This window comes from Labrus bergylta, chromosome 20 (genome assembly GCF_963930695.1).
Source record: "Labrus bergylta chromosome 20, fLabBer1.1, whole genome shotgun sequence".
Classification (NCBI taxonomy): domain Eukaryota; kingdom Metazoa; phylum Chordata; class Actinopteri; order Labriformes; family Labridae; genus Labrus; species Labrus bergylta.
The window spans coordinates 8,176,973-8,202,228 of NC_089214.1; the positions used below are offsets into that span (position 1 = coordinate 8,176,973).

Consider the following 25,256-nt stretch of genomic DNA (forward strand, 5'->3'; position numbering starts at 1 on the left):
GCAAACACCTGCACTTGCTCAGCAGGAGACAGGATGCTTTTCTTTGCAGTCCTGCTCCAGCTTGTCTAATCCATCAGTTGTGGAGAAAGCGCCAGGGCAGCCGTTTTTAAAATAAATCCTCCTCCGTCAAAGTCATCAGCCCGCCTGCCTGTCCACATCTAGGATCCCTGAAAGATTTTAACTCTGCATACACTCTTTTTAACAATGTTTTTGTCACCTGCAATACAAAAGTCCTCAACTTAGAGGGTCAGTTTGCCTCAAAACAGCCATACATTTTGACTCCCATACACATTTGTATTCTGCAAAAGACAGACCAGTGTTTACTCCCACATTTGGACTTGATTAGAGAGCAGACAGGCCATACTTACAGCAGTGACAGGTGTGTGTATTTGGAGAACATAGAAACTTGCTTGTGGGGACCCGCTTGTGTAGTGCCCACAATGCTGCCTAAGCAAGAATGTGGTTTCATACAGCCATACATTTTGACCCACATGCACATTTTGTTTTCTCCAAAAGACAGTAATAGCAGTCTGTTTCCAAGCAGTCAGTGTTTTGGCGCACAAAAAGAAAGTAAAACCTTGTGGGGACCAGTTTCTATACGGGTTGTAGTCCCCACAGTGTTGTCTTGACAAGTACAAGGTTTCACACACAGCGATACATTTTGTCTCTCATACATTTGTTTTTTTTCCAAATACACTCTCGTGTTACCGCTGTCAGTGTGGCCTATTGGCTCTGATGTCATCAGGTCTGACTGCTTAGAAACAGACTCTTCTGACATTTAACCACCTTATAACCCACCCAGACCTGTGTGTTTTCAACAAAATGGGGATATACCATTGTTGTGCAATCCTATCTTTTTCTTTAAATTAAATCAACTATTTTGCTAAAGTCATTATTTAAAATGCATCACGTTTCATTCTAGTCACAGACTTGTTTATTTCTTTGTTTGTTTACGTCACACAGAAAAGTATCTAAAGCGTTTCTAAACAGGTAAATCTGAGTTTTGGTGTACAACTTTGAAGACAAATGAATCGATTAGAATAATGTTAATGTCAAAAATGGTCAACAGCTGCAGACTGAGAAAAAGCCATCTTGAAAATACAGTGGCAGCTATTTATCTATTTCATTAAGTGGATCCATTCGGGTATCAAAAAAATCATCAACCCATCAAGATCAGCTAGTTTATCATCAGTGTCTTTAATAACTTACTGACTCACAAAAAAGGGAAGATAACAACCAGAAGTATTTGAATTTAAGTTTGTATTTCATTATAGCTGTTGCGGTTGATGATAAATTAAAAGGGCTTTCAAATGAGATGACATCTTAACATTTCATTAGACATCAAAGGCAAATTTTAATACAATTTGAAAGATGTCAGAATTCATTTCCAGCGTTGCCTTCTGCTTTTGAGCAACACAGCCCCCAGGAGAAAAATGTGATATTGTATGTGTATGTATGCATGTATTGGAGCGGACTAAGTTAATGAAAATATTTAATGAACTGAAGCAAGAATCCCAACTGGACGATCAGGGATGTCATCTGTGGATTAAAAATTGAATTTTACAATTTGAACAAGCCCTCAATTACAGTAAGGCTATTTGAAAATGTCTCGCCATAACTGCTCCTGTTTCCCCGCCCCCACTCTAACGAGACAAACATTTGTGTAGGCAGGTTATTTTTTACTATAATACAGGACATGTACAGTAATCTTAAATTTCCACACTGGGGATCAATCAAGGATTATCATATCTAAATTAAACTTCTCTATGAAAATAGGTTTAGTTTCACAAAACATACAAGTACGGTCATATATTTAAAAGGATCTATAACATTTATGAACTTGAAGTTTGTCAGATAGAGACAGCTCCATAGTTAACACAATCATTCCTCCATGTTTCATCATCATGACAGTTGCTAATGTTAGCATGATCATTCCATCATTATACTTAGGTGTATCAATCTTATTCATTTTTGTTGTTGCTCTGTTTCTCTCTATCCTTCTACTCTGACCTTTCTTCCAGAGACGTACCTACATTCATGATTATTTTTGTTGATGTTTTTATACATAAACAGAGACTGTATTTGATCCTGTTTGAAGCTCCATTTTCTACCTGTTCAGTTGCTATTGATCTGTTTATGCCGCTCAGCCTTAATAAATGCACCGGGGAGGCTGGAGAGGCGGCATGACGGATTAAAGGAGGTCATACTCATCTCAAAACAAATGTGTCTAATCCTGGGAATATGCATCCTGCTGTTCTGTGTGACCCGAGGAAGATGCATTCTCACGATTTTCACGTCTGCCCAAATCCACCATCAACCTCACACATGCTTTGGTTTTGACTTTCAAGGTACACTGCGGTGCCCTTGAGATTTCTATAACCGCTGGAGACTTATGTGGAAGGAAATAACTTTAAAATAATTGTTATAATAACTCCCCCCTGGGCAGGAAATAAAGGTCACAAATTGCTTAATGCGCCTTTAAATTGGGGATATAATGACAAAGCTACTTCCAGTCCAAGGAGTTTGTACTGGCTCCTTTCGTCCTCCTCATTTATCACAGAAGCTCGGTCAGGGGGGCTGTGACACGACACACGACTCTCCCTCCTTGTGTCGGTTGGCTGGAGAGATGCAGAGTCAGAGGTGAAGAGAGATGCTTTGCTTCACTGAGAGGAGGAAGTCTCACATGGTCAGCGTGAGGCTATGAGTCTGCCTGTAGGACTGCAGTTACAGTACAGAGTTAGAGAGCATAGACAGTGTGTGGGCATACACACTGTAAATATACAGAATATGTATTTTTGGACTTGTTTTATTGATTTAATGTTTCAATGCAATTGAGAATGATGTGGTTTGCTGTGCCAACAGGCTTGCAGGATAATTGAAAAAATGTCAGCAATACATTACATATTCCTATTTGTTACGAATTGAGTCCTTCTTTAGAGAAGCTTTAATAAAAGAAAATTATCTATTATTATTATCTGGCCAAAACTATTAGTTTGATAAGACGTACTACATGACATTTTGTAGCTTATTTGGCCTCTTTTTTATGTTATCTGTGTGCCTGACCCAACTGAGTAGTTACTCTACCTGCAGCACACTAATACCCATTTAAAATGTTTAGAAATGCTACATTTTTCAGAAAAAACTGAGATAAAACAACAATGTCTTTGTCAAATTTAAGATGTGCCTTTCATACAAAAAGGCCACTCAATGGCATTATGTAATATACAAAGCTACAGGCAGCAAAATACAATAATATACTGTAATGTAGAAAAAGACATGCTCTGCAACAGGTGTGATAAAGAAAAACAGAGGGGATTTAAAGGACAAGTTGTGTGTGTATATATATTTTTGTACATCTTTCTTTGAACTTGTATGTCATTGTTGAGCCTTTCTCTCTTTCAGACAGTTCTTAGTAGATTAACTAGCCGGCAGGTATAACCAGACAGTCACAGCTGCTCCTCACTCACATGGCTGGATCTCTGTGAAGTGCGTCGATGAGTGATGTATGCTGGCAGCTCCTGTGATGCATCGAGCTCAGGCCGAGCTTTCTCACAAGTAATCCAGGACTGATTATGACAGTCCGTGCTCTCCATCCCTGTCTCTCCTGACGACATAGCCTGAGGCGTGCCCTTCACCACTCGCCCATCAAAGCTCCGCCGTCTTCCCCACCTGAGGATGTGGATGTTGGAGCTAGTCAGTGATGACCTCTGAAGCCCTGTGTCAAGGGGAAACAGTAACTCTTTACTTCCTCCCCTACCAGGCACCCCTGGTAGGTTTGAAACATCCTTCTTTCTGATACAGAGATTGGCTGTTAATAATCTAGTTAACCCATCCCTTAATCAAACGAGATAACAGGCCTTATTGTAGATAAAAACAAGCTTTCAATTTCGTTTCAGATGTAAAGAGATGCTTTGTGTCTGATGAGGCCTCAGTTGAGATTTTTCAAAATGACAATGACATAATAAGACTTATTCGACTGCTTTTTTCTTTCTAAGGATTTTTCTGAACACTAATAAACGGACAGCTGTAGAGAAATGTGAACTGTATATACATGTTTTTGTATGTCTGATTGAGTTTAGTTATCGTACATTTAAAAGTAAAATGAAGCATCAACAAAAAGTTGTCTGAGCCTAAAGTTTACAGATAATGTTTTCTTAAATTCCCTTCCAGTTGGGCCTAACTTTTGATACCAAGACATTTTGTCCTCTTCTTGTATGTAGTCAACAGTCCACATAATTCGTGTTTAAATAAGAAACACAATTTACATCCAGAGTAGCACTTACTAACTGACCTCTGTCTATACTAACATGCCTGAGAGTGCATATCGCATGAATGCAAACCGGCAGTGGTGTGTCAGTCTAAACAGGCACTGCTGTGATTACACCCTAAACTTCCAAAATGAGTGCGAATTGAGAGGAAAACAGCTGTTGTCATATACGGTGAATTGTGTCCTAAAGTCTCTGTTCTGATGGTAAACACTCAAACTAAATCCTAGGGTTTTTAAACAGAAACATTTGTAGATCTAATAATGCATTTGTGCGTCTGTGTAAGCATCTGTAAATCTATTTGTAGATCTAATTATCCATTTGTGCGTCTGTGTAAGCATCTGTAAATCTATTTTACATTTTTAGATCTATTTATGCATTTCTTGGATCAGTGTACCAATGTGTGGCTCTTTTTAAGTGTTTGTGGATCGTTGTACACATTTGTGTCTCTGTGTATGCATTCGTAAATAGTTTTGCTTCAGTAATAGCTCCATAAGCATCAACCAAACTAAACTGAAAGGGAAAAAAAACTATTTATCGGATGCAAAGTTAAGAGTTTCAGGGTTGTGTCTGTCTTGATGAACATATTTATAATGTAATTCAGATCCATTTTAATATAATTTCCCTTTACCTGCTGTCGTGATTTAATGAACTCTCATTATACATGTGTGCATGCAAGTCCCACATCTGTCATGAAGTGCTTTCACTGCAGCATGCAAACGGACAGCTGGTGTTACATGTATATGCGTGACTGGATGCACAGAAGTCGTCGGGTGTTTTTTGTGTGTGGAGTGCACGGTGACTTTTCCCTCCAGGGATGGACAATCATGTGTGATGTGAAAGATGAGAGTGTGCAGGATTTAATTGAAACCAAAGACTCCACCTGCTGATTCCACTGATAAACACACCTTCAGTGAAATGAAAACCTGCAGACTGTTGGCTCACGACCAACATACTACACAACATGATTGTCCTTCCCAGATGCTGTGATTGGTCCAAAGCAGATTATCATGGTAATTCATTGTTTTTTTTTCTTTTTTTTCCCCTGCAGGTGCTTATATGGTTGAAAATGTGCTCTTGACCTTCACATATTAGGGTTAATTGTTACCGCTGAGGGATGCTGCAGGATTTAATGCATCGCTTCCAAACCTGTGGCTTCAGGCCTGAAAAAAGGTAGGAGGACAGATCTTAGCGGTCCCAAAATGATAAAACGGCTAGGGACACTACAGATGAATCTGCAACATAGGTTATAGTATATTGTTTTACTTTTAAAGGCTTTTTAAAAGTATTATCTACTGAACATACTTCTTCATTAAGAAAACCTCATAGACATTCAGCATTATGGTAATAAGTGATAAATATTGGCTTCAACTCTCATTGTGCTGAATTACACAACCTAACTCTGGGTTGTTTATTTAATTTCACCAAAAAGTGACAGATTTCAAAATTCAACAAAATAGCACAGTTGGAATACAAAAATGATCAAATTAAAAGCATCAGATGTTGTGATATTCTGATCTTTAGTCCCTTATATGCTGTAAATTCACCAGAGCCTACATCTCCCATAATGCAAATAGTTTTGGTCTAAGTTATGCAGAATTCAAAACTTTTTTGTTATCTACTGTTTTAGTTAGATTCCAAAATGAGAAAATTAATTGGGACTTTTAATATGTTGAGTTTGATTGAAAGAGAAAGTGAATAACAAAAATTAAAATTCATATCTTAGTTCGTGAGTCCTGAATTTAAATCAACTATGACAGTTCAAGAAAGAAAGAAGAAAGAAGTCAAATCCACAAGTACTTTTCTCTGACAAAATAAAGAAGCTCGGTGAACAAACAGTCCTGCTGGGATTCTTTGGATTGGCAGCTCCATAAGAGCAAATCACAGAGACAAAAACCAGCTCTGTATCCAGATCCCACTCCAGCTCTGATTTGACAAACTTTTCATATCAGCTCTTCCATCACTTTCCCCCCAGTCCCCTCTTGTGCTTTTTTTCTATTTGTTGAAAGTGACATTCATCGAAAGGGTCCTGCGTACCTAATACGCCTTTTGCCAAGTCCAATTTGTCAGATCCAGTTTGTGTTACTATGCATCCTCTCCCTTTTTGTTGTCAAAGCAGAATGTAGAGTTGGTTTTCCTCTCTCGGGATGCAGTTCCTGCAGGAATTTTTTTAATTTAGCCTCCTCTTTCTAATCCATTGCCTTTTGACAACTGTAGCCAACACCTCCCGGATCACTTCTCACATATGTAGGCTCCCAGACTCAGGTGACTGTCAGTGCCATTAATAATGAAAAGTGCAAAGCAGACAGGAGTGAGACAAATCTCACAGGATCCAGAAAGCACTCTGAAGTGCAGAATAACACATCTCCCCCTGCCTTGAGTCATTTTCACTCGATGTACAACTGAAAACAGAATGTGTTCTTGTGTTTCTCTGTCATGTTGTTGTCATTGTTACCTCAGGAGTACTTTATACCATTGCATTGTCTCCTGTATGTGTCTCGTGGTTGAGGACGCTGCAGTGCTGTGTCTCTGTTATTTTGTTCAGGAAGTGAAGAGGATGAGAGTCGCTTTGATGCTGCCGCTTCTGATTCTGCCGTTTCTGATTCTTCTGTTTTTATGTGTTTCCAGGAAATAGCTTTTACTGAAAATAGTACCAATTGAAAAATAAATCCATGAAATTCTTCCTTTGAAATGTCAGATTTTCTGCCCATCACTTCAGATTTCATACAATTATTATTCTTATTAAATATTAGAAACAAAATGTGTTATCGGATTCAGGCAAATGATACTGAAGATATAGCTTTAGATATTGTAATTTTTATCCTGAGTCATGAAAAAAACGTTAGGCTAAATCATACTCACATTACATCACATTAAGAGGCTCTGCAGTTTGAGGCTAACAATTACAGAGGACCTACATGGACACGCTGCCATTTTTATGAATGCTTTTATCCTGAAAATTCCCAAATCATGTCCCTATGTTCCTCTTAATCCTATAGGATAAGATCCACAACCGTTGTTCGTCAGGCATTGTGCACTTTGTCATTCCCAAAGTCTGGACTGAGTTGGAGAGGAAAGCTTTTAGGTTTCTTGCACCATTAGCTTGAAACAATCTACAGTCTGATATTAACTGCAATACTTACCCAAAATGTTTAAAATTCTTAGTGAAAAGTGTTAGTATGGTTCAACATTTGTCAAGGAGGTTAGCACATCAAAAGTGGCAGAGCCAGATAAAAACGTATAGGTGGCCAGACAGAGGCTAGTAGGATAGTTATTAGACAAGAAATGGAGAACAAACATTAAACGAAAGAAGAAGAAAACAACTGAAATGAGAAGATCATGTCTTAACTGTGTAGCTAGAGCTGAGCTACTGTAATACGCTGATGATGCACCGCTCTCTGTTAAAGCTGTAAAGACCCTGTCGGCATGAGCTGATGTTCTGCAGCAGCTTAGAGCTGAAATAACCCGCTGCTGCCCTCATAAGCAGGGCTGAAAAGAGGACGAGGACGTAAAGACAAATTAAAAAGAGAAAGAAACTAGTGAGGAAAGACACAGAGGGCATTTGTGTGAGAAAGACAGAGTAGGAGTTGCAGGAAGAGGTAGAAAGAGAGAGATAAGAAGAGGATCAGGGGGGGGAAAGCCAAGCAGTGATTTGAGTCTGTATATACGTCTCGCTCTCTAACTCCACATGTCAAATGGGTTGGATCGGCTACTCTCTCTCAGGGCCGCAAGTTTGCCTTGCTTTCCAGCCCCCGATTTCCAGCCGAGCAGAGTGTGTTTTTCCACTCCGCATTAGGGGATGATTCACTGGGTCTGCTGCGGTTTACCCTCAGCAGGATTAGAGCTGGAAGCCTTCTTATTATCTTCCACAGTTTGAGCCCCGTCGTCTGCTGGAAAGAGCAGTGGAGCTTAAGACAAATTACCCCCTCAGTGCCTTTCGGATGGCACTGCTCTGGCCTGGAAACAGCACTGGGAGAGGCTGGAGATGGGGCAAATAGGGCAGAGGAGGAGAGAGAGAGAGGCTGCGATTGGGTGTCTGTGTGATTTTGAGGGGTTTGTTGGGATTATAATTTATAATGTAGGATTGGGCAAAAAGTAGAGAAGGGCACCGAGGAGGAAAGAGACGAGAGGACAGGAGCTCTGTATGCTGACAAATGCTCCTGACAAGAGATTTATGGTGAGGAGTGATGGGAGTAAGGTCACAGCGAGCGCAGATCCTGACGGAGGGCTTGAAGAGTTTGGGAGCCAACAGAGTAACTTTCAAAGAATAACAAAACCCTTAAACTGTGTTCCAAAGTAGCAGTCAAAACATAAAAGTTTCTCCTCCTCAAGGACTTTTATAGTGGATCAACCAACATAGCTGCTGTTCTTATCTTTGTCTCTTAATCATGTGAACTTGTTGATGCTACTGTAGAGGTTTTACTTTTTTTTAAAGCTGTTTACAGCTTTTTTTGACCACTAGAGGGCAGACATAAAGCTACATTTGACCACTTCAGGGCAGTAAATCACATATAACATTGAAAAATAATATAAAGCTGTAGGTAACAAAGTGTTTCTGTAAAATCCAGACAAGGAGCAGGTGTGATGTGATGCAAGACGGGGAAACCTAAAACCTTTGTGGAACTTTTGAGTGTCAAAACAAAGAGAAACAAATTAGAGAGAAGTCCTGAGTCAGTAATTGAAGTGCTCTGCTCAGTATGCCAGAGGATATAAATGTATTTATGTGAAAACTTAAATCATGGGAGAATTATGGGATCATCTTCTGTGCAATTTCACTGTTGAATGCCACCCAGCAGGTGAGCCAGAGCCGATGATTTGAGGGTTAGGTCTTTGTTATTTGTTGTGACAGTTGGAATGGATTTTCATGGTTGTGGAAAAATATTATCCGAGGTAGATTATCACTTTGATTCTTCTGATTTTCTTCCTTTCACTCGTTTTCTTTTCTCTTTCTTCTCTTTCCTTGGTATCCTTTTGATTGACATAAGCAATTAAGTTAAGCCTCTTGTTTATAATTGATTAATCCCTATTGGCAAATGTTCTGCTCGCTCTCGTAAGTGTTACAGTGAAAGCAATGAGATGGAACCATTTTGCGAGGTGCTACCGAGACTCAGGTACGGCGTGCAGCGAGGAGGGGATGAACTTTTAATCAGCGCTGCAAAAACAAAATAAGTCAAGCATATGAAGTTCTTTGAGGGAAACTGTAATGAAAAGTGAATCAACTGCAATAACACTTTGGAGGACAATTCAGCATGTGATTGAAAATTTAAAAAGCTACTTAATCTTTTGAATGCTTCGGGGACTTGCTCTTCACCATGAAAAGAAGCACTTTATTAATGTGAGACACTCTGCAGATTTCAAAGTATAATTTTAGAGTGTGAGTATTGTGATAAAAAAAAAAAAAAATTCTGAAATCAAGGTGGTTTCAGGACACAAGAGCAGCCGCATTGCTTTTGTCTTTTTATTAGCAAGAATACAAAAATTATCTACTGTCACACACCACTTACTGTAGCATGACTCAACACATTGATTCAAGTAAAATTAAATCAAATTATCAAAAACTGTTCCTTTCACTTCTCTCCCAATTTGAAAAATCCTTTTTTGTCTTTTGGTTTTTGTGTTCTTTTCTTTTCATCCAGAACAGGTTTTTCTTTTTTGTCCTTTTTACATTTGGCACTTGATGCAGATTATCGATGTCTCTGAAGTCCACAGGATTTGGAGATTTAAGCCACATTTGTGTGGTGGCAGAAAAGCAACACAGTTTCTCTGAAAGGACAGATCAAGCCTCATTTGCTGTCCGACACTGGCTGGCACGGTGGTGGATGGATCTGAAAATTCAAAGGCGACTCCAATTTCCGTGTAACATTTAACCTTCTGCTGGGAAAAATCTCCAGTTCATCAAAAGATTGTTTTTGGAAATGGCTTCCTTCTCATCCTTGGGAATAGATAACTGCTCTATGTTTTGGAGGATTTACAATACAAAGAGCTCAAAAATGATACAAAAAACAAGAATACAACAAACATATCAACCTGGAGAAACTCACATGGGATTATACATCTCGTCTGTGTATGTCGTGTGATGTGCAGAGATGACAAATCCCACAAACAGACAAAAACAAGGGCAGTTGCATCATTTATGTTACAACATAGAAGTGATCTTTTAAAGATTTCCTCACACAGCTGCAGTTTTAAGTATAGTGTTGGTTTGAAGTACCCGGATAATTCAGCAAAAAATATAAATACAGCACGAGAAACAAAGGAATAAATTAAGACCTGCCACTGATGGAACGGAGAAAAAAAAGACACCTCTGTTTGCAGCAATGACGTGTCTCTTTCATCATGTTGTGGCTGAGTCGTAGGAAAGCTCAAACTCAGAAGAATGGATCAGCTTTCAGGGGTTTTATCTCCCTCTGTAAGAAAAGTAGTCCCTCTTTCTGGCATAAATCAGTCGTCACTTTGAACAGAGTGGCTCTGCCCGTGGCAGGGTCAGGCAGGAGAGTTAACATGTGCTTTGAAGCTGTTCCTTTTCTAGACCTCGCGGGGCTGCCAATCCAACCCGACTCTGAAGTCCGTCTCAGGGGGAGATTTAAAAACCAGCGCACAGTGCTGCTGCTGCGGGCATCCCAGGCCATCACCGCCGTGGAGAATCGTGGCTTCGGCAGGAATTCAAGTGCTAACAGTCACGGATGAGAGCGTGAGCACATCCTGGCTTTATTGTGTCTTTCCTGGCACACAGTTTGTGTCTTTTCTCTGATATTTTCTCTGTCCTTTTTTTCGTTTTATTTGCGTATTTAATTTCTGGTCAAAAAAAAGCAAACGGTTCTGTTGTTCTACCACATTGGGGGACTGTTTGTCTCCAGCACACCGTACATCTCGGCAAGCTTTTTAAAGCGAGGCCCCCAGTCGTTGAGGTAGTCGTACTTGTGGTCCGTGTTGGACGCCACCTGACTGGAGCGAGCTGAGTGACTGAACCCTCTCCTTCATAGGCATAGGTCTGTAGGGAGTCATCTTACCGGGGTGGTGGCGCGCATCGGTTCCACATGGCACCGATGTCAAAGGCCTCTGTGTCGTCCTCACCGCCGCCCTCGTCGCCGAATCGCAAAATGTTCTCATGGACGTTCTGCTCCTCGTCACACAGGTACGGCTTCTTACCGTGAGTCCGCAGTGACAGCATGAGCAGAATCATCACTGTAAGAGGACATGAAATACATTCAGCACAGATGTAGCGGCATGTTGTAGTTCGTGTTGTATTATGAACAGAGTTTATTCAGTGTCTCATGTGGATCTAAGCACGACTTTATTTTGAAAGTCATAGGTTAACATTTCTGCTATTATCCTTTTTGCACATGAAATATTCTTTGGAAGTTACAAATTCTCACCACAATCTGCACTTTATATTTGTGAATCAGACCCAGAAGGTATAATGTCTTAAGTCGTTTTGAATCTTAAAAATATATTCCTATATAAAGGGAAAAATAACTCGATTTAGCTAAATAATAATCATAGATTTTTTTAAATAGTACCTTTCAAGGGACCCAAGGACATGTCTTTTGTGTAAAAGAAATGTAGCTTATTTCAGTTTTATATAAAAGCAAATTTGATACATTTTGGAACGTTGCACAAATCCAACATAAAGAACAGATTTTTCTCGACGATTTCACTCTTTTCTTCTGAACTTTGGAAAGCACCAGGATCATGTGACTTTCAGAGCAGATTTTCCAACCGAAACAAACGCTCTCTTCAGACACGCCTCCTTCAGCCCTCCTGCCTAATCACTGCTGTTTCACGAGCAAGTGTCTGTGAGACAGAGAGCGGCAGATGAGTGTGTATATAAATTTGAAAACGAGATTCTGCAATGACTTTAAAGAGAAGTTATGCAGCTCACATTTATTCTTGCATAAAGTCTCTGCGGTTTGGAAGGTCTGTTGACTAGTCGTACTCTTGCTACGACTCTCCTTTACTATGTCCCTTGACACAGCGTCCCTGAGTGGGCGGGGCCGTTTCTCTTCTCACTCATGCTAGCAGGACTAACATTTGGAGAGGGTGGAGTTCACATAAAAAAACACGTATTAAACATGCTAGATCCTCTGAATAAAACATATGGAAGTTGAAGGAAGCCCCACACTGTCAGTGTAAACCCAGCGCTCAGAACAACAAACCCAGAGGGAGTTTGACTTCACTCTCTTTTAAAGAAAAGATTACTCTGTAACGTATTTACACAGGGTATGTTTGATTTTTGAAATATTCAGATATCGTATATCTTTCCAATAGTTGGACAAAGTTTAAGCAGTTGTTATCAAGCTACTAAAAGTGAGTTAGTTTTATCCATTTCTGAGGCAGATTTTTTTCACCTCATGACTGCACATGGTTTTAAGAAGTTATCAAGCAGTTGATGTAAAGTAGAAATTCTCTCTTGGTAAAACATGCTTCCTACTCAGAAAACTTTTAAATCTTTATGAGTGGAATGTTCAAATACTGACCAAGGGCGAGCCTCAGGGCAGCCGGACATGATTAAAATCTCTGCAGCACTTTTACTCCCTGACCTTTCTGCTTGTGACTTTTCTACCTTGAGGTATTCTTTCTTTAAGAAGTCTGCTTTCGGGTATTGATAAGTCTCCTTAGGACATAGGAATATATGCAAATTCAATAAACATAATATCTGCAGAATGTTATGACCTCAGAAGGGGCTTATGTCCTCACTTGTCATAAAGACGTTTCCCCCAATAAAATCAGCAGAGGAGAGGTTGTTTTGAATCGAGATGTACATTTCTTAAACTCTTAAACTCTTAGTCCTGTCCTCAACACTTCACAGTAGATATTCTCAACTTGAAATAGGAGACAGCTCCGGGTTATTAGAAGCAGCCAGCTGAGGATTAAATATGACTTTGTCTTGTGCGTCTTGGCCAGCGTTCATTAGCACCAGCTTCCCTGTAGCATCACTCTGTCTCATCCCTGGAGGCTGATATGGAAGCTCTTTATCTCTCCCTGCAGACCTGTGAATGTGAAGACGAGGGCTCAGCTGGGTAACTCCCTCTGCTCCACCAGGAGGAAGCAATCAATTCAATTAAAACGTCTCCCGTTATGATCTTATTGTTTTTGAATAGACGTCTTCACTCTGATTTCACAGAAGGGGTTTTGTTCTAAATGATGTGAATCCGTGTTAGCAGAGCACATTTTCAACAAGGTGTTGACGATATATTAAAAATGCAACCAAGTGATGATGCAACCAACCACTTTTTTAACATAGATAATGTTGATTTGAATAGTAATAAAGGTTATTATGTTCTACCTGAAGTCTCATCTGCAGTGACTTTATTACAGCAGCATTACTACAATGTGAGCTCACTTTTCCTCCTGTCATCTTCCCCCTAACAAATATACATAAATATGTACATACATACTGTTGGTTTAAATGCATTTATATGAATATGCTCAGTCATGTATGTATTTTAATCACTAGAAACCTAGAAAGCATTATCTCCATTAGTTATCATGAAGCAGTAGTCACAGCAATGTCATAAGAGTCCCATATGGTCTAGCGGTTAGGATTCCTGGTTTTCACCCAGGCGGCCCGGGTTCGACTCCCGGTATGGGAACAGAGATTTTCCTTGAAGTCCCTACTTCTCTGCAATGGAATTATGCTCAATTTGTTCTGTTTACTATTAAACCTACTGTTTATTTGTAAAGCACATGTTTACACATTAGTTCCCAACCTGGGGTCCATTGTCCCCTTAGAGGGGCGGAAAAGATCTCGGGGGGGAGGACAAAGTTCAAAATGGTTGGTAAACAGGATGGTAAACAGATAAAGCCTTTTAAATCTTTTCCATATCATTCATGTCTTTCTGCCACTACAAACTCTTAGATGTTGCTAATTTACACGTGAAGAAAAATACCTTTAAAATGGGAAATCAAACTTCTGAAGAAATCACTTCGGGATCTTTTGGCACAGCAAGTCCCATATGGTCTAGCGGTTAGGATTCCTGGTTTTCACCCAGGCGGCCCGGGTTCAACTCCCGGTATGGGAATGCATTTCTTTGTTGTTCCATTTGAACTTTGTACCAAATTGTCTGCAGTCTTCTGTTAGTGCTGTTTAACAGAACGTAAATCAGTCTGTGTTCCAGTTTAGATTGTGCTGTGAGGATACTCAAGTTCAGCACAGGAACAGATTTATCCCTCAAGAGTTCTTTCCTCTTGTAAAAGCACTTTTTGAAAGTAATTGGACTTTGGAGGGGGGACTTAAAGACCTGAACAAATTATATTGGTTGAACACTTGCAGAAGAACAAGTTGCCTGATTATGACTGATCTTCCTAATGATCTTCATGTTCATTAGACCTCTGTGGAAGAGTAGACAGCAGTGGTTTGGATGAACTTTTTAATCCTTTATGAGCTCCTCCTCTGACTAAAAGTTCTGGATATTTTTTAATTTTTGGTTTGAGAATTCAGGTGATAATGGAATACTATTAAAAATGAGATCTAACAATCTTGAGTTGTGGGTACTTTTGGTTTAAACCCGGCCTAAAACATGTAATTTTAGCAGTCATAGTTTCAGTCAGCAGGAAATGGCTCACCTAGCAGGACAAAGATACAGGCGAGGATGGCGATGAGCGCTCCTCTGCTGAGGCTCGCCGGCAGACTGTACGCCTCTGCTTTACACGACATGACGTTTCCCTCCTGGTCGCAGCTGCACACTCGGATGGTAAGCGTGCTCGTGCTTGTCTGGACCGGCTGCTCGCCTTCAGAGATGAAGATGGGCAGGTAGAAGACGGTCTGGTCCTGCTGAGACCAGCCCCCTCGCCGAGATAGGATCCACGCTGTGTTTGTGTGTGGAAAGAGAAGAACATGTCAGGGAAAGGTTGAGTACGACAGAGAAAACCTTTTTTGAGTGTTTGAGCTGAAATGTCTTCTTCTTCAACAGCTGACTTTTAAAGAAAACAGTGATCCCATACTGCACCCACTGTATGTGCTTGGGGTGGGTAAAATATGAATTAGGTGATATATCAAAATCGTGTGTGCAAAATGTACATATGCATGTATTTTTTTATAAATACAGCACTGTACACAGACTCATTTGACTCACTGCATCACTACTTCATTACTCCTCAAGGTGGCGCTGATTACATAAATGAGGGTTACATGAACAGAAGCTAACTGACCAAAGCTTGTTAATGTCAGACAGCGGTGAAAAGGAGTTAAAGGATGAAGCTTGATAAAATGTGAAACTGACACCATATTGCAAAGAAAAAGACACATGTATCCTACACTTTAATATTTTGTATCCCTCAGTACATCAAATATTGTGATGCAGCATTATTTACTGATTATCAGAGAACCGTTTTACCGTGATGTTATCGTTATCATGCAGAACATGACTGTGCATTTTGAGTTAACAAGTTAAAGTTGGTGTTCACATACCGGGAGTCGGATCCGGGCCACCCAGGTGAAAAGGAATCCTAATCTTAATCCTAAACACAGCCAAAAGGCATCTACAGAACAGAAGCTTTATAGAGATGGAATCACTTTATTTCAAGGATTATTACCGTGTTTAAGAAATACAAGATTGTATGGCCGTGTGAGAGAGAATAAATACTGACAAACACCAATCCAATCCCATATCTGGAGTTGATTTGGACCATATTGTTTTCAACCATAAGGGACATTCAGTCACTCCTGAACATTTTGTGACATTAAGTCAGAAATGAATGGTTTTATGAAATGAAGGGTTTTTAAAAAAGGAGCTGATCTCCTCACAACTGACCAAATGTACAAAATCCACACTCAACTGAATACATGCATTTTAAAACAAAGACTGATTTTGTTATTGGTTAGTATTTAACTAGAAGTAGATGAGAGCACATAGAATGGAGGACAAATTATTGCCAAGCATTGTTCTGAATTGTTTGATCGTTTGCATTACAATGGATCTTAAAGACCAGGGACTAATCAAACAGAAGTATCACAAAGGTAAGACTTTCATTCCTATACCAGGAGTTGAACCTGGGACACAACCAGAAATCCTAACCACTAGACCATATGGGACGTAGGTATTGTCGTAGGTATTATAAATAATCAAGGGCACTTCTGCAGTACTTCGGAAGTGACCTGGCAGCTCTCCAGCTACCGAACCAACTTAAAAAATGGTCATCCTCTTCCATGAGAGAAAACAGACTTTTTTATTTCAACAGTGTAGTTGTATAATCATCTAAGACTTATATGGGTGGTTATTAGAGTGCAGGTTGTGTATAAACCCTGATCTGTGCAGAGCAGCCCGACTGTGCACATGCTTTATTCACATTGGTTGTCTCTTAGGGTGAAGTTGGGGTTGTTTGCAGCCTCTGGAGCCAGACTGTAGTAGAAGTGTTGTCCACCCAGCGGCTCGTCTGGATCCAGGGCTGTGACTGTCTGGATCAGCTGCATTACATCAACAAGCATTAGAGTTAGTGTATTACTGGGAAGTCTATTTAGGAAGAAAAAGGAATTTCTTTACAGGAATATTTTTGATTTAAAAAAATCTTCATCTGCAAGATAATAAGTAGCCTAGCGTAGCTTTAGCAGTTAAATAAATACAAGGGAGCTAAAAGTTTGTTTATTTCCTCTGGAGTTTGGTGGAGGCGAGGTATTTAACTTTGCAAACGTTCTTGAAGTTGAGACCACTTGTGGATTGTGTTTTTCTGCATGCTGGGGTGTTAAAAGTTGTCTGTGTCTCGGTACCTGTCCTGCTTTGGCGTTTTCACACACATAAGCCTCCAGGTAGTGCATCAGCGAGGGAGGATTATCGTTCACATCCAGGACCCTCACGGCCACAGGCACACTCGCCACCTTTGTACGGTCATCTGCAGAGACACACACACACACACACAGAGGAGGTCAAATGCATCAATTGCCTCAGATAAACGGCTCTGACGAACCTGCTGAGCTCAGTTTGTGCCTCTCTTAATCCTCGGCTCGTTTACAGCGAGCCGGCGGCACATTAGAGCTCCTCGAGCTCACATTACGATTCTATTATTCTCCATTAACAAGCACACATTTGCATTTCTTAACCAGCTGTGTAATAGGCAATAGAAACGCAATTAGTGACTGGTAACTACTTTCTCAGGTTTCATCACATGATCGATCAATCAATGAGGTGACTTTGGCTCTTGAGGTCGAAGCTCCACGCAGCCTTGAGTATATGTTAGTGTGTGTGTGTGTGTGTGTGTGTGTGTGTGTGTGTGTGTGTGTGTGTGTGTGTGTGGGTCAATGAGGAGTTCTTACACTGAGCTCTGCTGACGGTTTGAACAGTGAATGTAAATCTATTCATTCAGACAAAAAGTAAAACTCTTCTGAATGAAAGTTTATCATCAAAATGTCTGGGTATGATTTGTATTCACTGCACCTTTACTTAAAAAAAGATTAATTTATTTGGTGTAAAATCAGTTTATGTGTTTTACAGAGTTATAAAAAAATACATAATAGAATAAAAACCATATGAAAGTTGATCATAGGAAAACAGAGAGGAAGGAAACATTCACTGGTTTTGAGTCTTTTGTACTGTTCTATTAATTCAATCAGTTGTGTTGTCCTCCACACTGTTTCTCTCTCTCTCTCTCTCTCTCTCTCTCTCCACCCCTTCTCACCTGTGCCCCCTCTCTCGCCCTCTCTGCCTGCGTCATTTCTTTGATCAGCCTCCGTGTGAAAACTTGGTTAATTAGTTGTTCATTTGATTGTGTTTGTATATCAAACAGAGAGTCGCAGACAAACAGCAGAGGGGAGGAGGGTGAAGGTGACTTTCAGAGCCAGCAGCTGTGTGCAGATCTGCAGGGTTTCTGTGCTCCACGTTATGTAACTCTGCAGGCGATGTTTTCCAACATCACTGCTTCTGTTTTTCTGCAAATATCTTCTCCCATCTGTTTGTCTGGGCTCTTCTTTGTCTCATCGAATCCTCCCTTTGTTGTTTATAACTTTAAGAGTTTTGAGAAAAAAACAAAAAAGTTAATTTCTTCTCATGGAAATCATTCAGATTAAGTCTCATAATGTGACCACCACGTGTTTTAAGTTCAGTTTCCTCCAAAGTTTTCATTTTGGCTAACTAGATTCAGCTTACAGAGAGAAAGCTTGTTGAATGTTTCCACAAAAACTGTAAAACTACAAATGTGACTGCTCTATCCTTTCAGTTTATTACATCTTTCAGACAAAAACTAATTTATATTTTTCCCAGAATTCTTTTCTCTCCTAAAACTAGCGTGCACCCAAATGAGAAGTTTTCTTACTAAATGAGGCTTATTCCCTGATTCTGGATAAACTAAATGTCGACTATTTCCTTAATTCAATGCAGATTCAGACTTTTTCAAAGTGTGACACCAGAGTTTAAATTTGACTTCAATAAGGTCGTTCTTTAGGGTAAGACATTTTCTTACTCTGGTAGAGCACTCTACGTGTAGCTTCAATCACTCTTTGAATCCTACATGTCGTTTTTTATTTATTCATGTATTTATTTTACTTTATAGACCGTTAAACTATAGGTGCAATCGTTGCTATAGAATGATAAAAATGGTTGTTAAGAAATGAAATGGCACTGAAATGTTCAGACGTTTCGATAAGATATGTCTTTGTTTTGTTTCATGTGTGTTTTTAAAATGAAATACATTCAATAAATGGGTGATAAAGACAAATATCTCCTTCTGTCTTTGATTATTGGTAACAGATACCATTCATAAAGTCAAGACAATTGCAGTTCTCTGGACTTTGATTGATTTTGTGGTATCAAGAGATTGTGTGCAGGAAAGGTTGTCTGCTAGTGTGTATCTGCTGGTGTGTGTTTGTGTGTGTGGGACATATTCATCTCCATGGCGAGGACGGTGATGTTGTGCCAGCCGAGCTCCTCTCGGTCCAGTGAACGCACCGTCATCAGCGACCCTGAAGTGATATCAATGTAGAAGAACTTGTCGGGGTCACTGGACCTCTCGATGGAATACCTGGGGACATGAAGAAAACCACACGGGAAATGTATGTGTTATGTAAAGTGATTCTAGGAGCTTGTACACACAATCCAGCTGATATGCAGTGTGTCTGTATCTGTGTCTGTGTGTGTGTGTGTGTGTGTGTGTGTGTGTGTGTGTGTGTGTGTGTGTGTGTGATAAGGCGTCAGGCTGGCAGCGTCTGAAGGCACACAAGGAAGAAGATAAGACTTCATCAGAGTATCTGCCGCCTCTGCCAAAGACGGCGGGGACACACAGACCTGCAGCGTGACGCTTTGGCTCGTGTGATGCCACTGCAGGCCTCTTTCCAAAACACTCCTCAGAGAGCGACATACAGCAGCCAGACACACAAACACACTCACAACACACACACACACACACACACACACACACACACACACACACACACACACACACACACACACACACAGAAAGAACCCAGCTCATCCTCTTCCAGGCTGCAGAGCAAAAACTTCTTTACGTAACCATGAAGGGACCTGTGTACACGTGCAGTCACTTTACTCTGGAGATGCACAGGGGTGTGTCTCTGTATGTGTCTGTTTTCTCTTGGTTACTTCCAAGAGGAGGATCAAATATACAACTTTATCATTTGTTTTAGTTCTCAGGTAAGGCAAACCGTTATGCCGCTTATAAAATGTAAAAAAGTTTCATTTTTGTCATTTGCATATCTTTGTTAGTTATTTTTCAGTTTTCCTGTATCAAGCAGATAATCTCTTTCAAAACATGTTTTCAATAGATTCTTATACGGATCATATTCATTAAACCCATAAGTATTATTTTATCTCATAATGTGACGTGATTGAAGTATAAGGGACGTTTTAATCTCTAGTATTCAACCTAAGTTGTTCAAATTCAATGTGTTGAGCTTCAAATTTTTCGACTTCTGGTTATCTTGTGAAGCTGGAATAGCCTCAAACGTTATTAGAAACATCACACAACATTTAAACACTTACATTCTCAATCCAAACCGAGTTATCTATAATTTACTGAGACTTGAGATGAGAATTTATAGAAACTGACCTGCCTTTGAATGGCTAATAAACACAAAAACCTCATTATAAATCATTGAATAGAAGCAAACTGATGTAACAGAGTAATTTAGCAGTATGACGAGTGTGTGTTCAGTGTGTGTTTTGAAGTGTGTGTGTGCAGGAAACAGTCGTGATCAGCACCTCCACGTCTGGCGAGGGTCTCCCTGAAGGATCTCTATTAATATCACTGAGGAGGGGCCACTGTGTGTGTGTGTGCATGTGTGTGGGCCGTGTGTTTTTGTGTCTCTGCCAGTCCTGCAGTAAAGGACAGAGAGCTGTGAGCCTGAAACGAGACGGACAGGCTGAAGGTTGTTGTTATCTGTCATCTGATGTTGCTGCTGCTGCTGCTGCTGCTGCGGCTGCAGATTTTGGCCTCAGCTCTTCCTCACCGACTCACCCTCCAATCATTCCTCAGCTTTCTGCTCCGTTTGTTGTAACGCTGCTCAGTCTACAAACAGGATTCTTGAGAAATCTCAACCTGATTCAGAGCCAGACTTTTAGCACCAGCTCTGAGGATTTAACAGCATCACTGGCTCTGATTCCAGCTCTCTTCAGGAATCGAGAGAGTTGTCGATTATTGTCATCACTGGAGAGTTTAAAGATGATCCCAAAGTTAAGGGACTGACTATCACAACAACATGTATGACGAAGTTTTGACAGAAAACCGAGACGAGCGCTAAAGAGTCTAAAATGGCCGAAAAAAATCTAAAGGTTTTAGTAGTCTGAGTTTCTGATATCATCAAAGATTGTATCACTGTGACATTGCACCAAGAAGAACAGAATGTTCCAGGCGCACATGGTAATTTTCAGCCTTAAATGAAAATTTACACTGTGGTCTCGACTGCTCAGTAATTTCAGTTTAGCTTTTTAAATCATCTCTGATAAAGGAAATCTACCCAACAGCAGCAGCTCTCTAAAAGCTGAACTAACACTAAACACAATTGTCCGCCCTTTAAGCTACTGAGAACTTCATATGTCCATCCTTGAAGCTCCTGTGAACAATGCAGCACGCTGTATCTCTTTGCTGATCCTGTCCTGCATGCATGTTTGTTTTACTGTAAAGAAAAATCTCCTGTCGTGGAGATATCTACAAAGGCTGCTTCAATTTCCATGCTGTGAATCATTTGGTCGGATTACATTTTAGTGACTGCTGTGGCAGACATGCATGTATTTATTGAACCTAATAATGCAGCAGGTTTACATTTAATCTGTTTTGCAACCAGTTAAAAACTCCAGACAGTACATTTATGTTTTGCCTCATAAACAAAAGTCTTACAAATGTCATAAATTTCCACAATGCAGCATGAAGTATTATCCACAGCGTGTGCCCTGCTTGTTTTGCACACAAAAAAAATCCCATAACACAAAGATTTTTTCAAGATTTTATAACACTTTATCTGTCAAGGATGGTAAAATTAAGGAGGATCCATAAGTGTTCCTGCTCAGTATTGGCTGTAAACAATCGAGAATGAGGAGGACATTTTTCAGACGCAGCACTTGAGATAAACAGCTGAGTGTCCACACACACACACACACACACACACACACACACACACACACACACACACACAGGAGCAACTACCTTGTCAACTACATCCACTTCTCGTGCTCTTCTTTTGGCCCTAATCGAGGTTGTAAAAAACGGACAGCTGGGACGCGGTGCAGCCCGTGCAGTGTGCATCCACCGCCACAGTCATTGATTCCCTCACATGATTAATGTGCTAATTAAAGGCTTTATGTCTAATTAGTTTATGAGAGGTGCAGTCTGGACAGTAAACCCAGCAAGCAACATCTGTTCTGTCAGAACACAACAAACATACACCTCCATAATTGAGAGAAGTCCTCAGCTTTCAGTCTCTGGGTGCTGACTAATTGCTGGAGCTCTAAACCTGTCAGATTTGTTTTTAACGTTATCACGTTTGTCCTTCTCCTCCTCCTCTTCATTACTGTCACATGTGTTACCATGGAGATCTCAAACACACAGGTTGTTAAATTGTGCCTTCTAAATATGTTGTAATGCTGCCCCCTGCTGGTGATCAGGTGGCATCACACACAAGAAGAGCCACATTCTAAAACGTGTTACCACTGACTGTAAACTTCAACATATTGGTATATCCAGCTTAATTTAATTATCTAATCACTGTATATTTACAAAAAGTCACACTTGCTTTGCAGGTGTTACAGCCTTACCCAGCATGCATTGGGAAATAAACAAGAAATATGACTTATTCTGAATGAACGAGGTCATTCAAATCCCAGAATCTGCTGATGTGTTTTGTGTATTATTAACATTGTTTGCACTCATTTCATTTCAATTAAAATGAGACAAATTCTCAAACTAGTTCCTTTTGTTGTACAATTGTATTATTTGTTTCATTGTTTCTGCCATCCAACAGTGAGATAGTAAAATGTGTTCCATGCACATTTTCTGCTGTATTACGAAAATAACAACATTTATTACGTTTCATGATTCCCTTAAAAGTGTTTTTGTTATGAATATGATGGAGCATTTTTGGTGAGAGAGGCACTGACGGCTTGTATTTTAAAATACTAGAATAGAATATTTAGAGAATTCTGAAGCACCACATGAAGTCAGAGCAGTGTTTGTCGTTGTCGTCCTCACCTCACAGTGTTGTTGGCAGCATCAGGATCCCTTGCTGACACCGTCTTCAACACCGTCCCTATTTCTGCAGCCTCTGTGAGCTCGATGATGTACGCCTTCAAGTCGAACAGCTGGGGCTCGACCACATCCTCGTCCTCCACGCTCACATGCACAATGGTGACGTCCTTGAGTGGCATAAAGTCGGGTCCAGGTTAATGTTGGCGCCCTCCACCTTCAGAGTGTAACTGGGCTTACTCTCAAAGTTCAGCGGCTGGACGGTGAACAAGCCTTTCAGGGTGACATACTTTTTACTGCAGTTTTTATCACAAGAAACAACTTTAAACTCCCTGAAGTTTGATTTCTTCGCTATTTTGATGCCGAAGAAAGAAGTTCTTGCAGTGCTATACTGACATGATGTGCCCTTTCATTCAAACTGAACTGGGAGGCAAGAGAAACTCCATGTCAATCAAGTCTTGTAACTTTTATGAGAACAATGTCAAGGCTTTTCTGGGGTTGCAAAAGAGCCCATCTTGGAGGTACCTTTGTAAGAACCCTCTTTGTAATTATAGTCAGACAAAGAGAAGAACAATCTGAGCCTCTCAGTGAGAAGACAAACTTTTAGTAGATGCATTTTTTGAGTGAGCAAAATTGTCCCAAAGGAATGCATTAAAGTCATTACTGCCAGCTTCCACAGGAGCCAAAACCTTTGGATGAATTAATCATTTTGACCCCAAACAACACAAGTAGGGACCATGTTTAAATGTACCAGGAATAACCTTTAAGTTCAAACATTTTTCCAAAAGGTTTCTCTAACTTTCTCCCTATATCTTGAAGTATCTTTTCAGGGATGTAGCAGGTTTGTAATAAAATAAAAAAAGTATAAACTCAAGCTGTTTTTCCTGTCATTTATAATACACCACAAGTTTTATTTGTTTGAAAAGAATTAAAGGCCTAGTACGTGTTGTCGCCTGTCCTAAATCAAGGTAGGACAATTCCTACAATTTAAATGACATTAATAAAAATCTGGGCTATTCATTGTATGTTTCACAGTAACAAACACCATCAAATCTGTCGACTGGTAGAATAAAACTAATATATGGATTTTTGACAAAACGATAAATGAACACTGAACTGATTCACACTATTTTTGACCTCTAACTTGTAACACCGATCTTACACTTACATGTATAACCTTTCTTTATAAAGCTCTGTAGCTTTTTCACTGTAATGATGCCAAACAGGTTGGTGGGGTCGGTGCTGATATCAAACGTGTCCCTCCCGTCTCTGTCGATGCTGTAAAAAATCAGAACCAACTTTTTTTTCTCAGTGGCCCTAATCCTCTTCCGTACAAAAGCATGTGTAGTTTCATATCTGCATAAGTAGGCCTAAAGCCCCAACACAACTATTTGTGTCTGTTATCGGTCTGCCTTGCTAAAGTGTCTCATGTGCAAAGCCAGTCTGTGTCCTGTTCATCATTTTACAGATAAACAAGGTCTTCAAGTTGAAGTGAAAACTTCTCTTGAACAAACTGGTTTTACCGACTACACAAGGAAGTAGCCTATTTCCTTATTAGTGAAACCTTTAGGACAAGATGCTCCATGTTTGTCATCTAAGAACAGGATGCTGCTGCTCTTCTGATATAGACTAAAATAACGACTTTATTCTTCTATCATCATTTTCACGCAGGCTGGTCTCAAACTTAATTTACGACTTTAATCTCGAAATAAAATTAAAAACAAGATTTTTTTTTTTAAATGTGGCCCTAATCCTCCGTCGTACTTTTGGCACATCGTCATCTTCACATTGTCATAAAATATCAGGAACCTGAAAAGATACAGCAAGACACTGTGGCTTTTCTGAAGAAAGAACAACACTGACTTGGAGGAAGTTGTGTCTGCAGAGGAAAATGCTTTAAAGAGTTCTACTTTTATCATTTTTGCACAGGCTGGTCTCGAACTCATTAATTTACGACTTTATTCTTGTAAATTTACAATTTTAATCTCGAAATAAAAAATGAAAAACATTTTTAACATGCCCTAATCCTCTGTTGTAATTCTGTTGAAATTACTTGTCTGCTAAAGTTTGCAAAGGATTATAGGCTAATACAACTGAAATATTTACATTGGTGCAAACTAAAGATTTGTCAAGAAGCTCAGTGGTGGAAGAGTTTATTAGTTATTTTATTTGATTAAAAGTCGGCTACAAAAGCCACACTGTAAGAAATATTTAACTAGAAGTACAAGTTCTGTATGGCCCATTTTGAAATGTCAATTTTTACAGCATCTTTAGAGCCTGGTAAAAAAAAGAAAAAATCAGGAAAGCAAGGAAAAAAGTCTACACAATACTATTAAATCTATAGGTTGGCTGTAAGTGAGTTTGAGACAG

At 39.8% G+C, this 25,256-nt stretch overlaps 2 non-coding genes and 1 pseudogene across 2 annotated transcripts; 2 read left to right on the forward strand and 1 right to left on the reverse strand.

Moving 5' to 3' along the window:
* Window positions 1-9,701: 9,701 nt before the first annotated feature.
* On the reverse strand, window positions 9,702-24,667 carry LOC109994275 (cadherin-20-like; annotated as a pseudogene).
* On the forward strand, window positions 13,787-13,858 carry trnae-uuc (transfer RNA glutamic acid (anticodon UUC)). The gene has a single exon. It is a non-coding gene; the product is annotated as a tRNA-Glu (tRNA).
* trnae-uuc (transfer RNA glutamic acid (anticodon UUC)) lies at window positions 14,216-14,287 on the forward strand. The gene has a single exon. It is a non-coding gene; the product is annotated as a tRNA-Glu (tRNA).
* Window positions 24,668-25,256: the final 589 nt, after the last annotated feature.